Source organism: Triticum urartu, chromosome 2 (assembly GCF_003073215.2).
Source record: "Triticum urartu cultivar G1812 chromosome 2, Tu2.1, whole genome shotgun sequence".
NCBI lineage: Eukaryota > Viridiplantae > Streptophyta > Magnoliopsida > Poales > Poaceae > Triticum > Triticum urartu.
Genome location: NC_053023.1, coordinates 55,986,297 through 55,994,664, shown reverse-complemented (window position 1 = coordinate 55,994,664; position 8,368 = coordinate 55,986,297). Strand labels below are relative to the sequence as shown.

The following is an 8,368-nucleotide window of genomic DNA, read 5'->3' as shown; positions in this document are numbered from 1 at the left end:
GGTGTCTTTAGGTCGTGGTTCTATACTCAGTGATGCTGTTGGAGTTGATGGACTCACTTATCTTCCAAGCCTTCCGCTGTTATCGTTATTAGATGACCTTAAGCCATATTATTTGTAATAAGTTCTCTTTTGAGACACTTGTTGTAATAAGTGTGTGATTGCTACTCTGTTATAAATCCTTCAAGTACTGTGCGTGTCAGCAATACTGGTCCAGGGATGACACTGAAGCACAGAGATCAGACCGTTTGAGGTCTGGTCGCTACAGGGTACTCCTGGATCTCCTAGTTTCTTTGGTATTCCGCCTTTAAAAGTATAATTAACAAGCATGGTGGAAATTTCAGCTTCCGTTATCTTTCTTTTATTTGTAACAATTTCTTTCATATACTTAGCATAAGGATTCATTTTGAGCATATCAGTCAAATGCATACGCAAGAAGATAGGTCTAATCATTTCAGCAAAGCGCTCAAAATCCTCATCATCCTTTTTCTTGGATGGTTTAGGAGGAAAAGGCATGGGTTTCTGAACCCATGGTTCTCTTTCTTTACCGTGCTTCCTAGCAACAAAGTCTCTCTTATCATAACGTTGATTCTTTGATTGTGGGTTATCAAGATCAACAGCAGGTTCAATCTCTACATCGTTATCATTTCTAGGTTGAGCATCAATATGAACATCATCATTAACATTATTACTAGGTTCATATTCATTACCAGATTGTGTTTTAGCATCAGAAATAGAAATATCATTGGGATTCTCAGGTGTGTCATCAACAGGTTCACTAGAAGCATGCAAAGTCCTATTATTTTTCTTTCTCTTCCTTTTAGAAGGATCAGGTGCATCAATATTATCTCTCTGAGAATCCTGCTCAATTCTCTTAGGATGGCCTTCAGGATACAAAGGTTCCTGAGTCATTTTACCACCTCTAGTCATAACTCTGACATCATTATCATTTTTCTTACTATTCAATTCATTGAGCAAATCATTCTGAACTTTAAGTACTTGTTCTACTTGAGTGGTAACCATAGAAGCATGTTTACTAATAAGTTTAAGTTCACCTTTAATATTAGCCATATAATCACCCAAGTGTTCAAGCATATCAGCATTGCGTTTTAATTCTCTACCAAAATAAGCATTGAAGTTTTCTTGTTTAACCATAAAGTCATCAAACTCATCCAAGCATGGGCTAGCAAACTTAGTAAATGTGATTTTAGCTTTATCATATCTATAAAGAGAATTTACCTTTACTACCTGTGTCGGGTTATCAAGACCATGTATTTCTTCAATAGGTGATGGATTAAGACCATGCATTTCTTCAACAGGCGGTAAATTAAGACCATGTATTTCTTCAATAGGAGGTAAATTCTTAACATCTTTAGCTTTAATACATTTTTCCTTCATAGATTTCTTTGCCTCTTGCATATCTTCAGGACTGAGAAATAATACCCCTCTTCTTCGGAGTTGGCTTAGGAGTTGGTTCAGGAATTGGATCAGGAAGTGTCCAATTATTTTTGTTAGTAAACATATTATTCAATAGAATTTCAGCTTCATCTAGTGTTCTTTCCCTGAAAACACAACCATCACAACTATCCAGGTGGTCTCTGGAAGCATCAGTTAGTCCATTATAAAAGATATCAAGTATTTCATTTTTCTTAAGAGGATGATCAGGCAAAGCATTAAGTAATTGGAGAAGCCTCCCCCAAGTTTGTGGGAGACTCTCTTTTTCAATTTGCACAAAATAATATATTTCCCTTAAAGCAGCTTGTTTCTCATGAGCAGGGAAATATTTAGCAGAGAAGTAATAAATCATATCCTGGGGACTACGCACACAACCAGGATCAAGAGAATTAAACCATATCTTAGCATCACCCTTTAATGAGAATGGAAATAATTTAAGGATATAATAATAGCGAGTTTTCTCATCATTAGTGAACAGGGTAGCTATATCATTTAATTTAGTAAGATATGCCACAACAGTTTCAGATTCATAGCCATAGAAAGGATCAGATTCAACTAAAGTTATTGTCTCAGGATCAACAGAGAAAGCATAATCCTTATCAGTAACAAAGATAGGTGAAGTAGCATAAGCAGGATAATATTTCATTCTAGCATTCAAAGTTTTTTGTTTCAGCTTAGCTAATAATTTCTTAAGATCACTCCTATCATTGCAAGCAAGAAAGTCTCTAGCAGTTTCTTCATCCATAACATAACCCTCAGGAACAACAGGTTATTTATATCTAGGGGGAGATTCTTCATCATCACTTTCATCAATATTATCGGTTTCAATAATTTCATTCTCTCTAGCCCTAGCAAGTTGTTCATCAAGAAATTCACCAAGTGGCATAGTAGTATCAAGCATAGAAGTGGTTTCATCATAAGTATCATGCATAGTAGAAGTGGCATCATCAATAACATGCGACATATCAGAATTAATAGCAGAAACAGGTTTAGGTGTCGCAACCTACTCAAAACAGAAGGTGAATCAAGTGCAGAGCTAGATGGCAGTTCCTTACCTCCCCTCGTAATTGAGTGATAAATTTTTGTTTTAGCGTCTTTCAAGTTCTTCATAGTGATAAGCAGATATAAATCCCAAGTGACTCAAAGAATAGAGCTGTGCTCCACGGCAACGGCGGCAGAAAATAGTCTTGATAACCCACAAGTATAGGGGATCGCAACAGTTTTCGAGGGTTGAGTATTCAACCCAAATTTATTGATTCGACACAAGGGGAGCCAAAGGATATTCTCAAGTATTAGCAGCTGAGTTGACAATTCAACCACACCTGGAAACTTAGTATCCGCAGCAAAGTGTTTAGTAGCAAAATAATATGATAGTAGTGGTAATGGTGGTAAAAGGTAACGGTATCAAAAGTAATATTTTTGGTGTTTGGTAGTGATGATAACAATAGCAACGGAAAAGTAAATAAGCGAAGAATAATATATGGAAAGCTCGTAGGCAATGGATCGGTGATGGAGAATTATGCTGGATGCGGTTCATCATGTAACAGTCATAACCTAGGGTGACACAGAACTAGCTCCAATTCATCAATGTAATGTAGGCATGTATTCCGAATATAGTCATACATGCTTATGGAAAAGCACTTGTATGACATCTTTTGTCCTACCCTCTCGTGGCAGCGGGGTCCTAGCAGAAACTAAGGGATATTAAGGCCTCCTTTTAATAGAGTACCGGAACAAAGCATTAACACATAGTGAATACATGAACTTCTCAAACTACAGTCATCACCGGGAGTGGTCCCGACTATTGTCACTTCGGGGTTGCCGGATCATAACACATAGTAGGTGACTATAGACTTGCAAGATAGGATTAAGAACTCTCATATATTGATGAAAACATAATAGATTTAGATCTGAAATCATGGCACTCGGGCCCTAGTGACAAGCATTAAGCATAGCAAAGTCATAGCAATATCAATCTCAGAACATAGTGGATACTAGGGATCAAACCCTAACAAAACTAACTCGATTACATGATAAATCTCATCCAACCCATCACCGTCCAGCAAGCCTACGATGGAATTACTCACATACGGTGGTGAGCATCATGAAATTGGTGATGGAGGATAGTTGATGATGACGATGGCAACAGATTCCCCTCTCCGGAGCCCAGAACGGACTCCAGATCAGCCCTCCCGAGAGAGTTTAGGGCTTGGCGACGGCTCTGTATCGTAAAACGCGACGAATCCTTCTCCCTGGTTTTTTTCTCCCCGAAAGTGAATATATGGAGTCAGGGTTGAGGTCGGTGGAGCGTTAGGGGGCCCACGAGGCAGGGGGAGCGCCCAGGGGGTAGGGCGCGCCCCCACCCTCGTGGACAGGTGGTGGCCCCCTGACATGGATCTTCCTTCCAGTATTTTTTATATATTCCAAAATAATTCTGTGTTGATTTTCAGGTCATTCTGAGAACTTTTATTTCTGCACAAAAATAACACCATGGCAATTTTGCTGAAAACAGCGTCAGTCCGGGTTAGTTCCATTCAAATCATGCAAGTTAGAGTTCAAAACAAGGGCAAAAATGTTTGAAAAAGTAGATACGACGGAGACGTATCAAGCTTTCTGTACAAATCTAGACCAACAATGTTATTTTGTCAAACAAACAAAAACCAAGCTTGGACGGCTCTACGCCTCTATGTTCCTTAGCATCTTATGCAAAAAATGACAAAAAATTCATGCACACATAGATATTTTTACCAAATATGCTATACACGCCTTCCTTACTCTGGCCAATGATATCAACACTTCTCTCATCAGATGTGAGATACTCATTCAACCCAAAATTTGGCCATACCTCTAAACCATTAGTACCTGCAATTTATCTACTGAAAAAGGAGAATTGTAGCACCTCTAAACCCTTCTAACCAAACTGTAAAACTAGAACCATTAGTACCTGCAAGAACAAGCATACCAACTATCCCGCAATATTTAGGATGAATCCTGATAATGAATGTAAGGATAGAAACTGGTGCAAGGGTGAAAAAGAAGTTCCAATGGACACCATATTCTCCTACATGCACCTACAAGGTAACAAACAGAACATACCTCTTCAGAAAAGACAACATTCTAATATAGAAAAAATGGAGTAAATAACCTTAGATTATGCATTGCAAACTGAAATCCAATCAACCCCACTTTCATTACTACACAGGACTACACATGCGATAGTAACTATTATATCTAATTCTGCTTAATACAGGTGTCAGTATCTAGAAATGAAGGAAGTGAGAATACGAAAATAGACAGGGACAAGAAAACACAAGAAAAGGTTAGCAAGTCTGCACGGATGGCATTATATGATAAATTCTGACGGATGCGTAATATAAGTAATTGGCACAAGAAAAGTACCTGATAATCAACACCTGATGTAGAGATAAGACGAGCAAAGCCAAGAAACACTAGAGGACTTATGGACCTCAGTGCTGCCTTCCATCTCCTAAAAAACAGAACATTCACTATGAGATAGAATACGTATGCTATTGAATAGTGCCTATTGGCAGATCTATCGGTCAGAAACTACAGTTATCTTCCCAAGAAAATTAAAAATTCAAAGAATGATTCTGCCAAAGTAACTGCATTTTTGCAATGATACTGGACAAACACGGGATCATTTGTCAGTATGAGGAATATACTAAGTCAGAAAGCTACTTGGAGAACAACCTAACAAGAAGCGATTAACACAGGAATGCCACCTACATGCAAATAGAAAAGATGCAAAAGTTGCAGGACAGATCTTATTTGAAAGAAGAGATGAACCACTGATTTTATCCTAAATACTACTAATGGTTATAATTTTCTTCATTTATCAATGAACTGACAAAGCTAATATTTGCATGCAGAATTGTAATACTTTGTATCTCAATTTAAAAAGGGCAAGAAAACTCAGCACACCATAATGTACGTGGTGAAGTTGAAACTTCTAGGTTCCTACAAGCGCCTATGCCCAGTAAAAACAGTCAACATGAATAAACATTAGTTCTTTAGAGTATCTACAAAAAACAACTTATGTAGTAAGAACATTTTGACATTAAGCCCGAAGGACGACAGTACCAAACACTATGACTATTGACTAATAATTATTAAGATAGAAAAAGTAGGATTCACTTTTGCATAATACAGAATATACTTGTTCACAGAGTTTGCCTTTTAGTTTAAGTATTCATGTGAGCTACTTCCGACTTAACTAGATGAGAACCCTTAGCATCATGCTGAATCCATATATATATATATATATATATATATATATATATATATATATATATATATATATATATATATATATATATATATATATATATATATATTTATTAAGCCCTAAAATATTTTCTTTAAGACAAATGAGATCATTTAAGCACTTACATTGAGGTTATGTTTCGTGCTTGTCTAGACACCAGTGCGTTAGCCACTACAAAAGACCCTACTCCGAGATCCATCTGTTATGTCGGAAGAGAGATCAGATTTCTGATCTTTCAGAAATAAAGGCAAACATGATTCAAATTACACGAAGGTAAGCACGGGTCGAGAACCTTACATTGATAACTACTCCCTCCGTCTCAAAATTCTTGTCTTAGATTTGTCTAGATACGGATGTACCTAATACTAAAACATGACTTGATACATCCGTATTTAGAAAAATCTAAGAAAAGAATTTCAGGACGGAGGGAGTAATAAATAATAGATTGATGACGAAAAAATGGAAGCAAGGCATATTTGTAAACAAGAAACTTGTGTCAATTCCAGAAGAACAAAAAATAAGCAATTGTGAACAGTAGTTGATGACCTAATCATACAGGCGAAAGGCATGAAAATTGGACAACCACAAAGATGACTATTAAGTGATGTGGACATCGTAAATCGCATTCGACCGGCATGTCAGCAACCTAGACCAGGGTAGTCATACTGCCGCAGGACTTGCAGCAACAGGTAAAAAAGGTTTGAATTTTCCAGCAAAGTTAAGGATTGTGGCCTTCATCAAGTATGGTTAGACATGATAAAGCACCATATTTCGAGAGTTACAAAGTTGCAAATCAATCTACGACGGCTGTTGTCAATCGGTATTGAGTTGATATATTATCCAGCGCCACATCAGATAGAGTCAGTGCTGAACATATACAACCATGGCAATGACACTGGAGCAAGAAGTAGTTGTAGAGGTGTCGCAAGAAGCCGACACAGTCAAGAACAGTGGAGGAGGCAAGCACAAGAGGAGGAACGGCAGTGCATACAGGGATAACATCATCAAAGGTGCAACTATAAACAGTGGTAGCAGAGCAGATAGATGAGATGATGCTAGGAGAAGCAGAAGGCATACAAATGGCGGCAGAGTCCTCTGTAGTGACATTGTTGAGCCCAGCTAGAAGAATCCAGGCCATGCATGTGTGGAGATTGACTCAAACAATCTGGTTCTATGTGTGCGCACAAACATGAAACAAGAGTTTGGCGTGTGCAATATTTGCAAGCTACAGTTCTGATTGCAAAACAGACTCCAAGAATATGCACCATGGATGAAGTCAGCGGCGGCGGCGGCGGGACTGCTGAGCGCAGCCGGTGGAGTTTCCTAGCATGAGATTGCATTGTGCTGATCCAATGTATGAGATTATGAGTATAGACCAGCCAAGCAAAGATATATGTAAGCAACGATTTGCATGGAAGCCAAGAAACAATTAGGGCATGAAGAGTTCGGGCCAGGATATGAATAAGGAATGTTTACACTGCAACAAAACCGTGAGGATCACAGGGCCAACTTTGTATTGATTACTAGCTCAACGTGTCATGAGTTTACTTCCATGTGCACAGCAGGATGGGCAGCGATACTGTGCGCTAAAGGAGGAGCGGTGGCTGTGAAGCAGCAGGAGGCATTACCAGTAACACAACCCACTCCAGCTCCTAATGTGCAGATACATCTCTACTTCATGCACCAGAGGAGTCCACGACTGACAAATGGATTTCATTTAACCAATCTAATGAAGCCGTTGATCCTTTGCAATCCAAATAATATGCACATTTGCAGCTGCTGTCACTTTTTGCACAACTAGTTCATGATTTTGTGCAATTCTTAATGATGATGATTATAAAATTAGGCCATCATGGGGGCTACACACCATGTAAACAACCTTTGGCTAGTTAATTGGCCTTCATGACGAAGGTAAGGAGCGGAACATGTAAAAACAAAAGATAAACTAAAGAAAATGCTTGGATGAGTTAACTTACAATGCCACTACCATATATGTTTCAGCCTTTGCATACCGTCTAGGAAAGATTTTGAAATCCACTGCCAATATGGACAAGCATGTAAATTAAACCTACAAAGAGCACAATCACCATTAATACTGCAATAGTACTGCTCCATCTCTAGTACTGGTGAAGGAGCGATAATGTGTTACTTATATAATCAATAAACTTGTGCATACCACTGACACTCGGTAAGAAGATATGTCTGCCCTAAGAGAAGGCAGATGTTGTTGAGCCTTGAGATGAGACTGAGACTGAGACCTGAAAGTGCAGTGTCATATAACTCCAGATCACCAAGGGTAGTGTGTCACGAAAAGAAATTAGAAGGGAATTAGAGCAGCAAAAACAAGGTAACAAAAATTGGGGAAATAACTAAATACCAAATACCTTTTAAGCAAGATGTAGATAGATATCACAACTACAAGAGAAATTGCACAAATATAAGCCCATTCAGCTAAGATCTGCAACAAACCAAAGGAATAACCACAGATTCACTTCATCATGAGTTAAAAAATGTTAAAGCTCAGCCAAAGATTGGTAGATGACAACTGAATAGTTCAGTACTTCAGTATAGGCTTGTGCTCTGCATGTTCCCTGATTTATGCCGTTTAACAATTTCATCACGTATGCATAT

At 38.3% G+C, this 8,368-nt stretch overlaps 1 long non-coding RNA gene across 1 annotated transcript; it reads right to left on the bottom strand.

The window, feature by feature from the left end:
- Positions 1 to 4,413: 4,413 nt before the first annotated feature.
- Positions 4,414 to 7,806, bottom strand: LOC125541001. The gene is made up of 4 exons (XR_007297421.1): positions 7,714 to 7,806; positions 5,863 to 5,936; positions 4,852 to 4,939; positions 4,414 to 4,523 (listed from the first exon to the last, which is right to left on the bottom strand). It is a non-coding gene; the product is annotated as an uncharacterized LOC125541001 (long non-coding RNA).
- Positions 7,807 to 8,368: the final 562 nt, after the last annotated feature.